The sequence below is a fragment of the Ambystoma mexicanum genome, chromosome 12 (genome assembly GCF_040938575.1).
Source record: "Ambystoma mexicanum isolate Mex_15411 chromosome 12, UKY_AmexF1_1, whole genome shotgun sequence".
In the NCBI taxonomy this organism is placed as follows: domain Eukaryota; kingdom Metazoa; phylum Chordata; class Amphibia; order Caudata; family Ambystomatidae; genus Ambystoma; species Ambystoma mexicanum.
Window position 1 is genome coordinate 234,809,393 of NC_090936.1, and position 19,080 is coordinate 234,828,472.

At 47.6% G+C, this 19,080-nt stretch overlaps 1 protein-coding gene across 8 annotated transcripts in view; it reads left to right on the forward strand.

Moving 5' to 3' along the window:
- The window catches only part of CALD1 (caldesmon 1), a 669,061-nt gene that overhangs the window by 224,948 nt on the left and 425,033 nt on the right, over nt 1-19,080 (forward strand). The window lies entirely within an intron of this gene.

The following is a 19,080-nucleotide window of genomic DNA, read 5'->3' on the forward strand; positions in this document are numbered from 1 at the left end:
GACACGCTTCCCACATCAATGCTGCACTGCAAAACAATCACCCCTCTCTGCTGACACGCTTCCTGCATCAATGCTACACTGCAAAACAATCACCCCTCTCTGCTGACACGCTTCCTGCATCAATGCTACACTGCAAAACAATCACCCCTCTCTGCTGACACGCTTCCTGAATCAATTACCCCTCTCTGCCGACACGCTTCCCACATCAATCACCCCTCTCTGCTGACACGCTTCCTGCATCAATGCTGCACCACGAAACAATCACCTCTCTCTGCCGACAAGCTTCCTGCATCAATGCTGCACTGCGAAACAATTACCCCTCTCTGCGAAACAATCACCCCTCTCTGCTGACACGCTTCCTGTATCAATCACCCCTCTCTGCCGACAAGCTTTCTGCATCAATGCTGCACTGCGAAACAATTACCCCTCTCTGCCGACACGCTTCCCACATCAATCACCCCTCTCTGCCGACACGCTTCCTGCATCAATCACCTCTCTCTGCCGACAAGCTTCCTGCATCAATGCTGCACTGCGAAGCAATTACCCCTCTCTGCGAAACAATCACCCCTCTCTGCCGACACGCTTCCTGCATCAATCACCCCTCTCTGCCGACAAGCTTTCTGCATCAATGCTGCACTGCGAATCAATCACCCCTCTCTGCCCACCCGCTTCCTGCACCAATGCTGCACTGCACTTAATCAACACAATCCTGTGTGGCTAACAGGATTAAATGCAGGCACCCAAAGCATAGAATCTGAGGAAATCGGGGACGCTTTCTGTGTTGATAGGTTTGGTCTGTCAATGTGTGAGATCGTGTAAAACAAGCACGTGCACACATGGGCAAGAGCAATAAAGAAAGGCTCCATATGTTGACATTCTAAGGGACGCCTCATGTACCCTACTTAGTGTACATGGTCTGCTCACTGGCGAGACATGGAGCAGTCACACTTTTCCATCAACTTAAATCTGTTCAAAAGTCACTTTTAAAGAATTCAATGGGGCATTGACCCAGCTCACTGGATTAAAGGCACTCACTAATGCATGTCTTGTTTTTTTTAAAACATTGATGTGATCATCCGTTGCACCTTAGCACCCAGCAAAAGACGTGCAGTTATCCTAATGAACACCCCAAATGACGTTGCCGATCCACAGCTGCAATCTTGACTATTCCTGAAGTGAAGGCAATGTGAATACATTGTCATTTCACAACCAACCACACCCGGAATCTGAAAATCAAACCAAGGGCTTCCGAGCTTATTTGTAAAATGTCCTCACAGATGCAAACAGGGGCACGTTGTTGGGGGTGAATTAGGTTCCCTGTATAGGTGGGTTGCTGTTCTCTGGGGTTCAACTGGAGATTACATGAATGTGTGTCCCTTTAAAGTAGCCCGAAGCTACACCCCTTACTCAGAACTCAGTTCTGAATTCAATAGGCTGCATGCTTGCCATTGTTTGCCTTGGAGAGGATTGCAGCCTCAGAGAACCCCAAAACACCAGCTAGTTTTAGGGAAATGTACACACATCTTGGAAGGTGTCCAGTCCTATTAATATAGGAGCAACAGAACATTTTACAAAAGGGGGTCCTCTATTTCAGTGCACAATATGGACCCATCTCTTGTTAGGGGCGTCCCACTGTACCTTGTCTTATATCTGTACATTGTCTTATATTTGCACCCTTGGAGCAGGCATGGATTGCCAGTTAAAGGTTGAGTTGCCTTCGCTGATGCATCTCCCCTTCGCCCCATTGCCCCGAATCCCCTCATCTTATGTCCGTGCGAAACCCCCACCCTCTGGTCCACACACTCTCACCACCCTGCCAAGCCCTCACTTACCTGCCCTCATCACTGCATGGTCATCCTTACCTGGCCTCCTCGCTGCATGGTCTCTCTTAACTGCCCTCCTCACCCCATGGTCTGTCTTACCTGCCTTCATCACTGCATGGTCTGATTTACCTGCCCTCATTACTGCATGGTCTCCCTTACCTACCCTCATCTCTGCATGCTCTCACTTACCTGACCTCATCACTACATGGCCCCACTTACCTGTCCTCATCACCGCATGGTCTCACTTACCAGTCCTCCTCGCCACATGGTCTCCCTTAGCATCACTGCATGGCCTCCCTTACCTGCCTTCATTGCCACATGGTCCCCCTTACCGGATCTCATCGCTGCATGGTCTCACTTACCTGCCCTCATCACTGCATGGTCTCCCTTACCTGCCCTCAAAACTGCATGGTCTCCCTTACCATTGCTGCATGGTCTCCCTTACCTGCCCTCATCACTGCATGGTCTCACTTACCTGCCCTTATCGCTGTATTCCACCACAAACCTGCCCTCATCGCTACATGGTCTCACTTACCTGCCCTCATCACTACATGGTCTCACTTACCTGCCCTTATCGCTGTATGCCACCACAAACCTGCCCTCATCGCTGCATGGTCTCCCTTACCTGCCCTCATCGCTGCATGGTCTCCCTTACCTGCCCTCATCGCTGTATGCCACCACGAACCTGCCCTCATCGCTGCATGGTCTCACTTACCTGCCCTCATCACTGCATGATCTCACTTACCTGCCCTTATCGCTGTATTCCACCACGAACCTGCCCTCATCGCTGCATGGTCTCACTTACCTGCCCTCATCACTACATGGTCTCACTTACCTGCCCTTATCGCTGTATGCCACCACGTACCTGCCCTCATCGCGGCAGCGTCTCCCTTACCATCGTCGCACAGCCTCACTTAGCTTCCCTCATCGCAGCATGGTCTCCCTTACATGCCTCATCGCCGCATGGTCTCACTTACCTGCCCTCATTGCTGCATGGTTTCACTTACCTGACATCATCGCTGCATCAACTCCCTTACCTGCCCTTATTGCTGTATGCCACCACTTAACTTACCACATCGCCACATGGTCTCCCTTACCTGCCATCATCGCTGCTGCGTCTCCCTTACCTGCCCTTATTGCTGTATGCCACCACTTACCTGCTCTCATCGCTGCAGCATCTCCCTTACCTGCCCTTATCGCTGTATGCCACCACTTACCTGCTCTCATCACTGCAGCGTCTCCCTTACCTGCCCTTATTGCTGTATGCCACCACTTACCTGCCCTCATCACTGCAGCGTCTCCCTTACCTGCCCTTATCGCTGTATGCCACCACTTACCTGTCCTCATCACTACATGGTCTCCCTTACCTGCCCTCATCGCTGCAGCGTCTCCCTTACCTGCCCTTATCGCTGTATGCCACCACTTACCTGCTCTCATCACTGCAGTGTCTCCCTTACCTGCCCTCATCGCTGCAGCGTCTCCCTTACCTGCCCTTATTGCTGTATGCCACCACTTACCTGCCCTCATCGCTGTAGCGTCTCCCTTACCTGCCCTTATCGCTGTATGCCACCACTTACCTGCTCTCATCACTGCAGCGTCTCCCTTACCTGCCCTTATTGCTGTATGCCACCACTTACCTGCCCTCATCGCTGTAGCATCTCCCTTACCTGCCCTCATCGCTGTATGCCACCACTTACCTGTCCTCATCACTACATGGTCTCCCTTAACTGCCCTCATCGCTGCAGCGTCTCCCTTACCTGCCCTTATTTCTGTATGCCACCACTTACCTGCCCTCATCGCTGCAGCGTCTCCCTTACCATTGTTGCATAGCCTCACTTAGCTTCCCTCGTCGCCGCATGGTCTCCCTTACCTGCCCTCATCGCTGCAGCGTCTCCCTTACCTGCCCTTATCGCTGTATGCCACCACTTACCTGCTCTCATCACTGCAGCGTCTCCCTTAGCTGCCCTTATCGCTGTATGCCACCACTTACCTGCCCTCATCGCTGCAGCGTCTCCTTACCTGCCCTTATCGCTGTATGCCACCACTTACCTGCTCTCATCACTGCAGCGTCTCCCTCACCTGCCCTTATCGCTGTATGCCACCACTTACCTGCTCTCATCACTGCAGCGTCTCCCTTACCTGCCCTTATCACTGTATGCCACCACTTACCTGCCCTCATCGCTGCAGCGTCTCCCTTACCATCGTTGCATAGCCTCACTTAGCTTCCCTCATCGCCGCATGGTCTCCCTTACCTGCCCTCATCGCTGCAGCGTCTCCCTTACCTGCCCTTATCGCTATATGCCACCACTTACCTGCTCTCATCACTGCAGCGTCTCCCTTAACTGCCCTTATCGCTGTATGCCACCACTTACCTGCCCTCATCGCTGCAGCGTCTCCTTACCTGCCCTTATCGCTGTATGCCACCACTTACCTGCTCTCATCGCTGCAGCGTCTCTCTTACCTGCCCTTATCGCTGTATGCCACCACTTACCTGCTCTCATCACTGCAGCGTCTCCCTTACCTGCCCTTATCACTGTATGCCACCACTTACCTGCTCTCATCACTGCAGCGTCTCCCTTACCTGCCCTTATCGCTGTATGCCACCACTTACCTGCTCTCATCGCTGCAGCATCTCCCTTTCCTGCCCTTATCGCTGTATGCCACAACTTACCTGCCCTCATCGCCGCATGGACTGGCACTCGTCCACAAAACACTGTCACTGTGAAGGAAGCGCGGTACTGCTTGGAACCCTTGCTTTCATTTCATACACAGCAGGGGAGTTGCTAGGTCTGGAAAAGACCCGGGGCTAAGCTGATGTCAGAACTATTGGGACTGGGGGCTAGCTAGTCTTTTGGCTGTAGCTCCTGAGATTCTATCCGGGGCTACAACCAAAAGATCAGGGGCTATATCAGGGGGATAGCCCCCTTAGCCCCCCCCAGCAACGCCCCTGATACACAGCCTCTTTTATAACGAGCAAACCCACTGCAAGCACCCCGGCCCGATGGCGAGGACAAATAGCGTTCATATTGCATTCTCGGGTGAGCTAGGCCAGTAACTCCCCCCGAGGCCTCACTTGAGCCTCCATTGGCTCAGGCTGGCAGGTGGTTACCGGCCTCGCCCGCATGGCATGCATTGACCAAAGCTATGTGGTTCTTAACACAAATATAATAAATATGGTTTCTTTACATAAATCACAGGTTTGTGGAAGACACCCTTTTTCTCGAGACTGAGCACAGTTTTCAAATGAGTTTTCTGAAATTCACAAAGTTCTACGTTGGTGGGTCCTAACAGTGAGAGCTCTGTACCAATAAGACCAAATGAATAAACACATGATTTCTGGGAGAACAATCGCCCTGGAATCCTTGCATGTGTCAGCTGGTAATGATGTGCTCAGATGTTCTCTTATAATTGGATAAAATTGCCCTTCAAACGTAAAGCCGAAGGAGGGCGGGTACGTATCACTAATCCATCTTTAAAATGGTATTGTTCCAAAACTGTGCACGGAAATATTGCAAACTGTGGAAGAGCAAACGTGAAGCCGGATCACATTTGATGTGTATCACCTTTTGAATCCAATTTCCACATCTGTGTTGTTCTGCCCTGGGAGGCACTGATTAGAAAGAGGCCTTCGGTACGTAATACCCCAGGCAAGCAGCAGTGGGAGGTGTCGTGCTTTCCTTGCTAAAACGACTTCGACCATGTTCTATAAGCCTCAGCATATCGTGGAGATCAGCAAACACCATATGGGCTTAAGTTCACAGATACATATATACTGGTGGCCATTCTACTCCACAAGTCTGCTTAATTGACATGTATGTTGGTGAATGCAGGCAGTTCAGTTAGGGGACTCTAGTCCGTATTATCTTGAAATATCCTGGATACCTCGCTATCGGTTTATTTTACACAATGGGTTTTCCACACCATTTCTTGTTTTGTGACAAATGCAATTGATTGGTCCCTGGGACCAAGAGCCCACACAACAAACAGGTTGATGAATACAATCAATTGCATTTGTCACAAAACAAGAAAGGGTGTGGAAAATCCATTGTGGAAAATAAACCAATAGTGAGGTATCCAGGATATTCCAAGATCATACCACAATCTTTCCTCCCTCCGCCCTCTCCAACTAATCCAGAATAGGACTGTAAGACTTATCCTTGCCCTCAAGGCTAGGATCTGCATCTCTTCAGCCCTAAAATGTCTTCATTGATTCCCGGGGGCTGCAAGGATCAAATTCAAGACCCTCTGCATTCTCCACAAGGCTTTCTGGGGCTTGGGACCACGCTACATTAAACTTTCTATTCCTGAATACTGCCCTGCTAGAGTTATTTGATCCTCTATCTATAACTTTCTGCAGGTCAGACGTTTCTCCAAGCAGAGAGTGGGGGGTAGATTGTTTTCTTCGGCAGGAGCCTCCCTCTGGAATGGCATCCCTGCCCCTCTCAGACTTGAGCCAAACCTCCTTAAGTTCCAGAAGCTTCTCAAGACCTTCCTTTTTTCCTCCCCCTTCCCTCTCCCCTTCCTTGCTAGTGCCCCTTGCTGCGTGTGAGTGGCTGCCTGGTCCCTTCTGATTCATACAGGGGCCAGGCCTTCCCTCCACCAGTCTGCCCCAGCACCCCCCCCTCTCCCACCAGCCCTTGCCTTCGGGCACCATTCCCTGTCTAAACTACTCAGGGGTTGACTGGGAACCAAAGAGGCCCTGGAAATAATGTTCAAAGTGGCCCCATATTACACATTTTCAGTAAGCCCAACTCGTTTGCTATGGGAACATTTGGAAATACCATACATAAGAGGCCCAGGTTGCAGAGGCCTACCGGGAAATCTCCAGAGTTCCCTACAGGCCAGTCCATCTCTGAGACTACTGGGTCTAGTCCACCTCCCTCTCCTCGCACTATGTACCCTTATCCTGCCCCCCCCCCCCCATGCTCTTGCCCTCAAGGTTCCTTCTAGCACTTACCCAGCTCCTGGGGCCCTTTCCTTCCTGTATCCCCCTCCCTCTCCCTCCTATTACCTTCCCTGCACCCTGACCTGCCCCCTGCACTTCTTGTATGCTGCACCTGCACAATCTGAATGTAACAAGGCATAGTAAGACCGTTCCTTGTTGTTCATCATCCTTTGTTCCCCCTTCCCCCTTCGTCTTGTGGTGCCTGGAAACACTTTCTGCTGGATAGGCACAATGCAAATGTTCAATAAATAAAATAGATAAATAAATGCTGAGAACGTAGCACCACTGAATGACAACTCTTAGTTGTCCGTGTCACAAAGCATTAACACATCTTAACAAAATTGTTAAGGAAAAAATAACTGAAAGACATGTTCAATGACCCCCGATTGCACATAAACAACCAGAAATCTTGCAAAGTCCATGACCAAAAGCGCATTTTCAGTAGATCAAGTACAAATGAGACATACAAGGTACCCATGCAATATGAGGGGATGCAAAACCTGCCAACATATCGGCACTAAATCTGCTATAACAACCCCACAGATCTGAACAATACAGATTCAAGGGGCTTACAACTTTAAATCATCCAACATCATGTACCGCATCCAACGCAAGAAATGCTAGCATGGAAAGTACAAAGGGGAAACCTGTCGGGCACTGTGCAAATGGACGAACCTGCAAAGGGATATCTTCAACCAGAAACACCAGTAGGACGCACCTTTACGGAAGATGGACGCTCACCTGCCGGTGTTGTTATTGAAGAGAGATCTCCCAAATACAGGACACAGAAGAACATGGGACGTCTCTGAGGAAGCTCAACCTAAGGAACAGGCGATTGAACAGAGATATGGGTCTCATGTCCCCCTTTGGTGAACCTTGAAGCGCAGCCCATCATGCAACATACTATGCGAACACCTGTAATGCACACATCAGTTTCATGTGGGTGCTAATAATGAAACTCTCTGTGTTTGCCCATGCCCAACTATCAAGCAAAACAAAAGAGGTGATGGCTGGAAGGTGCAGAATTCATCGTAAGCTCTGGCATCATTCTGGGCAACTCTCCAGACCATTGTTCTTCACCCGCCAGGTCATTACAAAAGGAGAAAGACTATACGCAAATCCGGCTTGGTCCCACCGCAAAAGGGGCAGTCCAGCCCGAACTGCTTGACACGGGACCCTCGCCTGGGCATATCCATCCCACTCGGGGTGACTACGCAAATGAAAAGAGGTGATGGCTGGATGGTTTTAGAGTTAATCGTAACCTGTGGGACCAAGCGTGATTTGTATATGGTCTTTCCCCTTCTGTAATGGCTTGGCAGGCAAAGAACGATGGCCTGAAGTGTTGCCCGGAGCCGTGCCCGTGGTTATAATTTATTCAAACCTTCCAGCCATCAAGATTTGGTTTTGCCCATGCTCAAAGATGAGACAGGTCACTATGCGCAGCAGTGTAAAGTGTTTTTGCAAAGTATTATTAAGTGGTTTAAGCACTGCAGTGAGATAGTATTAGGCCTCGCGAACAAGTCGTTAGAATTTGAAAATGTTTATTTTGGATGCAGAGTTTTTCATCAATGCATCTTTACCTGCGAAAAGAACACACCATAACACATGCTTCCTCTTCATGTTTAAACCCTGCACCCTGTATCGATATATACATATTTTCAAATAAAACACTAGGCCCCATTTTTAGAAACCACTTCTCTAATGTGTGGGTACACACAAAAGACTGGACTGTTTTAACGATGGAAATGCAAGCATCTTTTTGAACCCTCAATACTTCTAACTGCTCAGTTTGCAAGCTAACTGTTCTGTAGTGTAGACAGAGGCGTTGCTAGGGGGAGCCTAAGGGGGCTTTAGCCCCGGGTCTTTTTGTTGAAGCCCCGGATAGAAGTTCAGGGGCTACAACCAAAAGGCTAGCTAGCCCCGAGTCCTGACAGGCCCGATGTTAGCATAGCCCTGGATGTTTTCCAGACCTATCAAGGCCACCGAGTGTAGATTTACAACTGTTAGATAGGAGGATGGCATGCCTGCATTCCTTGCATGTCAGAATTGGTAGAAAACTTGCAGAATGGTTCCCCTCCCCCATCACTTATATAGTCAGTGGTTGAAGTGTACGAAAAGAAGTAGTGGTCTATGTCCCCTGCTGGCCCGTCCCGCTCCTCACAAACCCCATCACACGCCCCCTCCCACACGCAATCCAAACCCCCAAACAAACACACCTGCTGTTTAAGGAATGTTGAGGGAAGGGCATTGAGGTGCAAGTTTCAACTTCTTCTTACACTTTTATTTTCAAAAATTATCCTTTTCAAGTAAAAGTATAGGAACAGTAAAACTTAAAAACAATAATTAGAGGCACACCGCTCCCAACCACTCCCGGCCACTTCGACCACTGATTCTACTTGTTATCATCTGATAAAGAAGGACTTTGTCCGCACAATGTTTTCAATTAGTCCAATAAAAGATACCAAAGTGTGAACATTTGTCTTTTATTAATAATAAAGGAAGTCGGGATATGAAGGTTAAGGAAAAGGGTGTCTATTCCCCTCTGAAGCTCTTCACAAGGCAGCCTGAGGACTGATGGGATTGGCATCAAGTCTGTTTGTCACTATGTTCATATGTTGAGTAATGTTTTGAATGTGGCTGATTTTAGATTAGATTGGCATAGACAAGCGTCTGCGACATGACCCATTCTTCATCAACCACACATCCATGTTTCTGTCTCGAGCCTGATCTCTGATTGAAAGGCATATCTCAGATACATGATCAGATCTTACGAACGAGCAAATTACCCAATAAAGTCACAACATCATAAATCAGACACAAGCGAACCAACATTTGAGATATTGAGGCGATTGGGATTACCTACCAACGTAGACTGTGAAAGAGTGAGGTATGTGTTTACAAAGCCTCGAATAAACAAAGTTAACTTGGCTGCTGGATGAGGCGCGTACAAAAATATGACGTGGGGAGACTGGGCAGGGCTGTCTGCAGACAGACCAATTAAAGACGCGACTTAACGACTTTTTACACTGTTTGCTGTTGCAACTTAAATGGGAGCAAATTCATCACTCAAAAAACAAAAACAGAAAAAAATTGACTTATGTCATCGAATGACACATCACACGACTTTCTCGGTGTTGAAAGCACAAAGAGCGAGATGGATCGATGAAACACTTTAGCAATAGACAACAGGAGATGTAACAATCTAAATTAACTAACTATGCCATATCGCTGTACTTACCATGTCTGAGAGCTTCTTGTTACCAGAGATATTAACCACAAGCCTGATAATGCAAGCAATAATGATATCATCCAAATGGTGTCATTTTTAGATTCTGATCCTAGTTCTCAATGCAAAACAGCATTTGTTCTTTTAACTCACAATGTGCATATGTTTATCAATACTTGTTATGTAGATTTGTAACAGAATGGGGAATGATGGCTATTGCAACACACCTGGTGTATGTATCAGCTTTTGACAGATTGGAAGAAGACTATTTGCCTTTAAAAAAGCATTGCAAAAAGCAGCCAAGTTTGTGAGAGTTTTTGTGTGATTGTGCACTATACCCCATCGATATTTGGCATGGGATCAACAGCACATGCGCAAATCCAAATTCAGGTGTAGGTGATTTATCAGATTTACCAACATTGGGAAGTGGTTGGGGTGTTAATGAGTGCCAATCGGGCATGTCTAACATAGAGGCCGGAAGATACGCATGCGGTTGTCGGAATCAATGATGGAGCCCTTGCACCTGAAACTGTGCACTTATGTGTGCACACTAGATAGGTGCATGTAAAAAAGGAACTTAGAAACGTTTTGCATTGCATTTTTACTGTTAGCTTATTTGGATTGCCCTTTAGCGCCACCTGTGAGTGAACCAAAATCAATGACCTATGTTTTAGAGATGAGGGTTGACATATCAGAGGGCTGCATGTTGCTTGGCTGCACTGCCTCAGTCTAAGCTGGCAACAGTTTTTAGAATCAGTCATTTAGGGTTAATTGTAATGCCATAGGTTTTTAAGGTCACAAAGTGGGCGAGCACTTTGGGTGGCTTAAACACCAAACGTAGTTGACCATTGCAAAAACAGAAAGCTATTTCTGAACATCGCTGATCAAGGCCGACCACTCACAGAGCAAAATTAATCATTGCTTGACCATCATCAACCAATGCCTGACCATGGTGGACGATCTCCAGAGGAATAGCCAACATTCCATCGCAAATCATGGTCAACCATTGCTAGACCCTAATGGTAGCCTGTGTTCTGGGGATAGTTGGCCATGGTTGACAATGGTCACCTATGTTCTGCTGAACGTCGATCAGGGTATGGTGATAGTTGACCAGCACCAGAGCAATATTGACCCTTGCCACCCAAGGTTGACCACAACTAGTCCAATGCCAACCATTGCCAGACAATGGCCGACCATCCTTAGACCATGGTTGACCATCCCAAAACTTGGGTTAATTATAGTTGATCATCAGTAAGTATTGTCGCCCATTGTCAACCATAGTCAGTGATTCCCAGTTTATTGTAGACTATCACTAATCATGGACGATCTCTGTTGATCATTGCCAGCAATCTCCAAACGTGGCTGACATTGCCAACCACAGTCAAACATTGCTAACCATGGTTAACCATCACCAACCATGGCCAAACATGGTCTACAATTAGAAGATCATGTTTGACAATCACCAACCATGGTCGATCATTGAAAACCATGGTCAAACATCAGACACCACTGATGATGGTCATCAAACAAAATGAGCTATTACCACCATTAACATGAAGGCTGCCTCCACAAAGTTTCTGCCTGAGGCCTGCTAGGCCAATGTGACCTCAGCAAATTTCCTTTAACTAATCAAAAATTGTTTGATTTGCCAAAAGTTCTTTCCTGTGTCTGCAAATACTTTCTAATTGCTATGTTCACTTTCTGTACAAATGGTGCCAATCTGAAAGCAGTTGTCACCCTTCTCAAACTAACTGCACCACTTACATCTTGATCAATCACTTATAAGTTAGTTGATGGTGACCAGTTGATGGCTAATCATCGCTAACCATGGCTGGTCAATATCAACCATTGCTGCCCATTACCAGCCATGGCCAACCATGGTTAAACCTGGCCAACCAGCACCAAACGTATCAGACTATTGTTCATCATCTACCCTTGCCACCTATAACAGACCACCCCCAACCATGGTTAACCATGGTTGAAAATTGTTCGATCATGGTTGACCTCCACCAGCCAAGGCTGACTATCCACAACCATGGGCGACCATAGGCAACCATTGCTGATCATCACCAAACACAATCAACCATTTCCAGCAATTTCCATGCAGGCCACCACCCCGATATCTCTGCCGGGATCCTGAGGGGAGACCTGTGTGACCAAACCAATTTTCTCTAGCTAAACCAAAACTGTTTAATGTGCTTGTGCTTGTTTCCTGTGGCGGCAAATGCTTTCTGATGGCTACTGTCGCTTTCTGTACACTTTGGCAATCTGATAGCAGTCAGCACATTTCTGAGACTAAACGCACCACTTACACTTCAGTCTCTCTGCTACATGTTACCTGAGTAATAAGTGGGTTAAATGCCTTGGCCAAATCTTGGGAATACTCTTTTAAATTGTGTGTTGGTAGGTGTTCGCCAAAATTTGCATTGTTAACCCTCATGCCCACACGGACAGACTTCTTGGAATATTCACTTGTGTACATCTGGTAATAAAGGAATTGTGCATAAGGTAAACATGTACAGTATGCACTCATAAGTTACACTTTCACATTGGAGTTTCACCATTCAACTTACGTGTCTACAAATTGCCTTGAAGATCTGCCATGAAAGGGCAACTGTGATGGGACCAGCCGCACCAATCTATCCCACTGAAATCCAGGCTAGCGCATGCACCTCTCTTCCAGATGTATTATCCCTCCAAACAGTGTCAACCTGATAACTCTATTAACATGTTCTTTTTTAATTATATAACACTGTAAGCCAACTAATAGCTGCCCAATTAACCACCATAGAAAGACAGACACATGGGAGAGAAAGGAAAACTGCAGCCGAGACCATTTGAATGGGGGTTCCTTTGGTAACATGGCCGAATGGAAGATGATCCATTAGAACCTAGGCTTGGGATGATGCTTCATCTCAGGTGTGCACCGTTTTAGCAGAAACGTCTCTTTTAGTGGTTTGAATAAAGCCAAGAATCAGTAGAGTGCAACTTTACAAACTGCAACAACTGACCTCATTATGGCAAGGAGCCGAGGGCTTTAGGAAAGAACCCAAATGGCCCTGACTTAAAAAGCCTATCCTTGCAAGCCATGTTTGTACCAGGGCAATGATTGCCTTAGTCCAAGTCCTTTGCCGTGGTGGGGAAAGGCATTGAAAGAATGTAATTTTCCTGGGAGGGTCGCAGTGATTCGGGGGGTTCCATCGATGCAAATTACACATGCACCTGTGCAAAGTTGCTGTACTACCACCCATTGTTCCTAGAGCACTATTGCGTTCCCCAGGAGTCATGAATGTTCTTCATTTCTAAAACAAGCCCATCTTCGGTCACGCACACACTCACTGTTCTTGTTACTTCTGCGGCCCGCCCGGTCATGCTCTAGCAGAAAACCACATGGACCATCTGAAGGCGTTCAAAGCCGGAACATCAGATTCACCGCGTGTCGTCAGAACCCCATCTGTGCACCTTTTAATCATTACAAAGCAAGGCATAAATCACAGAAATTGGTTAAAATAGTTCAAGAGTTGCAAATCGAGCCGGGCCAAGACCAAGCTGAGCAAAGGAGGAGGAGGTGGCTTCCCCATTTCATCGTTCAGGACGTTTCCCCACATTTCACGGTGGCCCTCCTAAGGTGGAATAGCCATCATACACCTGTTCTATCACTCCCCCTGCCCCTTACCTCCCACCCCATACACCCTGTTTTATCGATCCTCTTCCCCTAACCTGCAACACATCTGTCATGGTTAAATGCGGTAAAACATTTTGCAGTGAAATGGGTTTGGTGGGATGGGGATACCGATTTTTCTGTGTTGACACTTTTCTGTACTGTACAGATACCTCAGTATGGATGACCTTCTGTTTGCACCTCGGCTTTGTCTGACCACTACACTGGTGAATGGTGTAGTTTAAAAGACACTTTCCATACCCTACCTCAACAGTGTCCTTGGGTTTAAGGGGTTATCTCAGCAGAAGTTATACAAAATCTCCAAACCACAGCTCTCAAGTTTCCGGTATCCATGCACGAGAGGGCCATCAAGTCCTGTTTTTGTTTGGAATTCTAGGACATGTAGCTTTCCTAAATTTCAAATGGGAAAGAAAAAGAAAGCTACAAGTCCCAGGATCCAAAGGGAAAAAACAGGGTTGGATGTCCTTCAAACACATGGCCACGGGAACCTTGAGAGGTCTTTCGACCCCATCTGCAATTTAAGGTCTTGGAGAAGATCTCTTGCCTTAAAACATTGCCAATGAACTACTCTGGCCATCCACCAGTATCCTCCTTCTAGCACTATGACATCACGTGTCATTGATATGTTCACCAAAGTAGCGCGTTTCTACACACCTTAAGCTCAGATGGAGCTTATCTTTGATGCCGCTCTGTCATCCGATCTTCTGTGGGGAGGAAATCCCACTGTGTGCTTATCCCGAGACAGAGCCTGGAGGAAGAAAGACAGCATTTTGTTGCTGTAGGGGAAAGACTGCAGGTCCCTGGGCTGGCAGTGGAGCACAACTACAAGCATGTATTTTTGTCAATGAATTATGTCTGCTTCTGACCTTACATACTTTTTTGGGTGCACATAATACATACGTATGGTCATTGTTAAGACGGATTTCTGAACTCTGTCCTGGTGGCGCAGAAGTTCAGAAGGCCAACCTAATTACTTGGAACAGGGTAACCTCTGGACGAGCCAGACCAATCAAGGTAGCGATCGCGGCGGTCAAGACTAGGTCTCAAGAGGGGTGAGGGTGACTGAAAGCCCGCAATGAGCACACAAAGCAAGATCACTTACAAACTACTCCAAACAGTTGTTATATTAAAAATATATACACATTTATTTCAAGGCCTTTAAAACAATGACCGTAGCGAGAAAATCACAATATAACGATAGTAAACCAACACATACCATATCAACACAATATATATACAAATACGACAGTCTCAAGCGTTAGATGCACGAAATGTGTAGTCCACCTAAAAGGGAAGGAAAACAGGCAGTGCGAAATAATGCTTAGACCCAGTTCGCCTTCAGCGGCACCTAACTAGATGGAAGTCCGAGCCCTGCGAAGAGTGGAGCCTTGTGCTCAAAGTACCTGCACGCGCTGGTGCCAACGGGCAAAAGGAGAAGCTCTTCGAGGGAAATCAGGCAGTTCAGTTTAGTGCACAAAAGAAGAAGAACAAGTTCCGCGACTCAAGCGCAGCCTCCACAGTGGGCAGAAGCAGAGCGCGAGTACGGAAAAGGGTGCTGTTTGACACAGCGGGGAAAAGCAATGGGCTCCTGCAGGAGGGCGACCAGATCCTAGCTATGCTACTCACCGGTCCCCGATGCAAGCAGACCCAGGCTTCTCCGCGTCCGTTTCAGTAGCTGGCAGGTTCAAAAGAGCAGGGAACGCCTCGTCGTCGTGTTGAGTACAAAGACGTCCCAATCGAAGAAACCCGCAGTTTGTTACCACAGCAGGGCAACGGAGCGGCCGTGTGTATCTGAGCCAAATGCACACTACTCACTTCCGACCTGGGAACGCCAAGTGTACGAAGCGTGTGAGAGTGACAAGGACTCGAAATACTACACAACCTGGCGGCGGTTACAGAGCAAGACTCCCGTGTAAACTGGTCAGTCAGCTGGATGGCCCAGAGACGCTTCCGAAGGCTTACTGGCAGGAGATGGTGAAGATGCCGAGAATAGCTGTTCCCGCTATTCCAAAGGTCAAAGTACCAGTACAGGCCTTCTGGTTCGATCAAAGGTGAAAAGGGTTTCACAAGGCGACAGCAGTGCAGAGGAGAAGTCCTTCAGCGGGTCACCAGCGATTCCTCGGTCCAGCCTCGTGGTTGCAGGATACTTGGCTCCTGTATTCCTTCGTTCGTGAGAAGTCAGGAGATCGACATGGTAGTGGTGTTTCCAGCCCCCTCTTATCCACGGTTCCCTTCGCGCCAAAACGGAGGGGACCCAATGGGAGATCCGCTCCTCAACACTCACACCATTCGTGGACCAATCACGGACCACGGTGGTCCCAGGCATTCACTCCACCCTAGACTCTCTGGCACCAAGGATGTGTATTGGGACCAGACATCCCAGCCCACATCCTGGAGGCACACACAAGACATGTAGAAGCCCGCGAAAGCATCCGTGTTTCGCGGGAAAGTACATGCCCAAATAAGGAAGGCCCCGGGTCGGCTCGACCTGGGGAAGGTGAAGGGAGCAAGACGGTCAGCGGACAGGACAAAGGAGCCTCGTGGTCTGGCCATTTTGGGAGCCAGGCCACCATTTTGGGTTAAGCGCGAGAAACGCGCTTAGAACGCCAAAAGGAGCTCAAAACACAAGAAACGATCGCTGCCACCATTCCCGTCCCTGAATCACTTGCACCGATCAGATACAATCCTAAACAAGTATCTAGGGCCTGTAGAAGGCTAGAGACCCAAGAGAGCTGTAACTTAGCTTACAGTGCCCTCTTGTGTCATGTTGCACGAAAGCCGCAACATGATAAAAGAAACTACGGGAAACAGCGTTCCCCGGTACTGACTGTCTTAAGGGCATGTCAGTTTCCCCGTAAGAAAGGAGCGAAAGCCCAGAGGAGTGCGGCAGAAGGCTGCACTTCTCTGGCAAAGTCAAAAACAAGGTGAAAAACAACAGCAAAAAGTTTAGGGGTTGCCACATGGAAGGAAAATTACCTACAATTACGAAATCTTTCCTAACAGTCATGCCTTTTCATCACTGGTATCTTTAATAGTTTCCACGTGGGCATACATCTGGGCAGTGTGTAAATGAGAATAACCAACGCCTCTTGTCCCCTGGCAGATTTACCAATGTGTGGGGACTAGGGGCACAAGACATTGATACAGATAGCCATTGAGGACACACCAGAGAGTGTGTGGAATTTGACAATGTGTATTTCACATACTGATAATGGATGCCCGCCTACACAAGTTCCCATTGCTGCAATATTGCTGTTGATTTATAGTCCAGATGTAAGAAACATTCTGGTCTTGTGGTGTAAATTCTGCAGCCGTAGCAGAGGGAGTAAACATTGCTTGCTCCGATTCCAAGAGTTACGCGTAGGCTCGGACTGGCGTATTGGGCAACAGACAATGCCCGAGACCCGCACAACAGGACAGTGTGGGCCAGTTTTGTTGGACAATGTCTGCCAATCTGATGACTTGCTGAGCTTTGCAACTGGTATTCTTGACCAATGTCTCTGTCCCAATGTTCTTTCAAATCCATGATTTGCCACATACCCCCCTAACATGGATAACTCAAAAGGTGTCTCTTATAAAATAACAAATTGCACCTCATACAAATCAGCCACCAGTTTTTTGGTTCCCGGGCTAATTTCTTGTCCCTCTCCTACCCTAGTGTAGTGGCAGCTTGCTACTGCTACAGTAATGCTAATTCAGGGTTCAAGTCCTAAAAATGTAAGTGGGGGGTCTCAACACATGCAATGCGATGTGACGTAGCCAGAAATTAGCATATCAAGAAGAAATATGCACATTTCGTTAAATTGGCTGTGCATAACCATCCAAATTGAACAGGACGAATCGCATTTGCCTTTCATAAAATCAACACACACACAAAACCAAGAGAGGATATTTTCTTCTAATAGTGTTGTTGAAAACTTAAAAGTTGTGCATGTTTTAAACTACAACAACCAATACAAATGTTTTCCCTGGGACTTGCAGTACCGAAATGGGACAATCCACCTTTAGTTGTTTGTCAATTATCAACAGGTTATAGTCCGGCCGACTGCGGTTTGATCCCCGAGGTCAGCTTTAATTCATAAATTCGAAGAGGACATTCATTGTTTCTCATTTTAGCTGGGGGGGGGGACTGAGTCCACCCTCTGAATCAAGTGGGTGGACTCTGTCCCCCCGTGTGTACTATCGCCTTGAGCCCTGAATGCTATGCACCATGGCATGGTGATAAGGATCTAGCAGTTAGGTTACATTTGCATTTGGCTTGATCCATGAAAAGAAGGATTTAACAATCCTACCTCACGGTAATGGCTGCCTAATTATGTACGCCCGGAACAGGCATCACAAGCGATTAAGTCCTACTTCCACATCGACATATTGTGGTATGGTGGAGGGCACTTACAGGGTCTCAAGCGTGCTCTCAAATAGGTTGCAATGGGGCTATTTGCAGAATCGGAACAAGTATAAAAGGGTTTAAGATTTTAAGATTTTAATTGAGATGGACGGAAGCCTGACACGTGTTTCGAGCTAGAGAGCTCTTCTTCTGAGGCTTGGAATCTTGAAAAGCCGGTACAGGTCACAATATATTGATGTTGGGCTCAACTAATGATAAAGTGACAAATCACGGGATCCACTATATTTTTGCAGTTGCAAGTACAGGCACTCGATTGAACGTAGTTGTGGCAGCGTCTCCGCTGCAGGGCTGCCACAACTACAAGGCTGCCTGGCTCCAGTCTCGTCCCTGCGGTGTAGACGCTGAAAGTTAGGCTGTAGCCCTTAAATGCGATGGTAGCGGTATTACCGCCACATTTAAGGGCTGGCCCTATCACGAGTTGGGCGCTAAATCGTCTGTTTTACCTCCAGCTTTTTTCTGGAGGTGAAAATCCCTGTTTTCGGTTGTATTACAGCCGGCTGTATTAGCCTGCAGTATTAGCACTGAAAATTCCCCTTTGGATCCAATGGACCCAATAAGGAATGGGGATTTACCGTTAAGGCCCAACCCGTGATCCGGTGGTAACACCACTGGACCGGTCGGTGATAGGGCTATTACAGTCGGCAGTATTACAGCCGGAAATACAGTCCAACTCGTGATGAGCGAGCATGGGACATGTTCTCATGTTTCGTATTAATTACTGGAAATACCTAAGAAACAGACTCAACCTCCCACAAAAAACAGAGGCAGGCCTTTTGACCTTGCCAAAACCGTTTCCAGTTTGCATGAGTCGATGCTGCCCATGCTGCAATGTACACGTTGGAAATACACATTCTCAAGCATGGCAGCTGCAAAGTGAGGCGATAAAGAAAGCATGCATACCGCCATCTACTGAAAGAAAAAAACAACATTTCGTGACTCGCGTATTCCCAAGGCACTGCGGCTGCGCCCAAGTGTCACACTGAGGGGTCAAAGCTC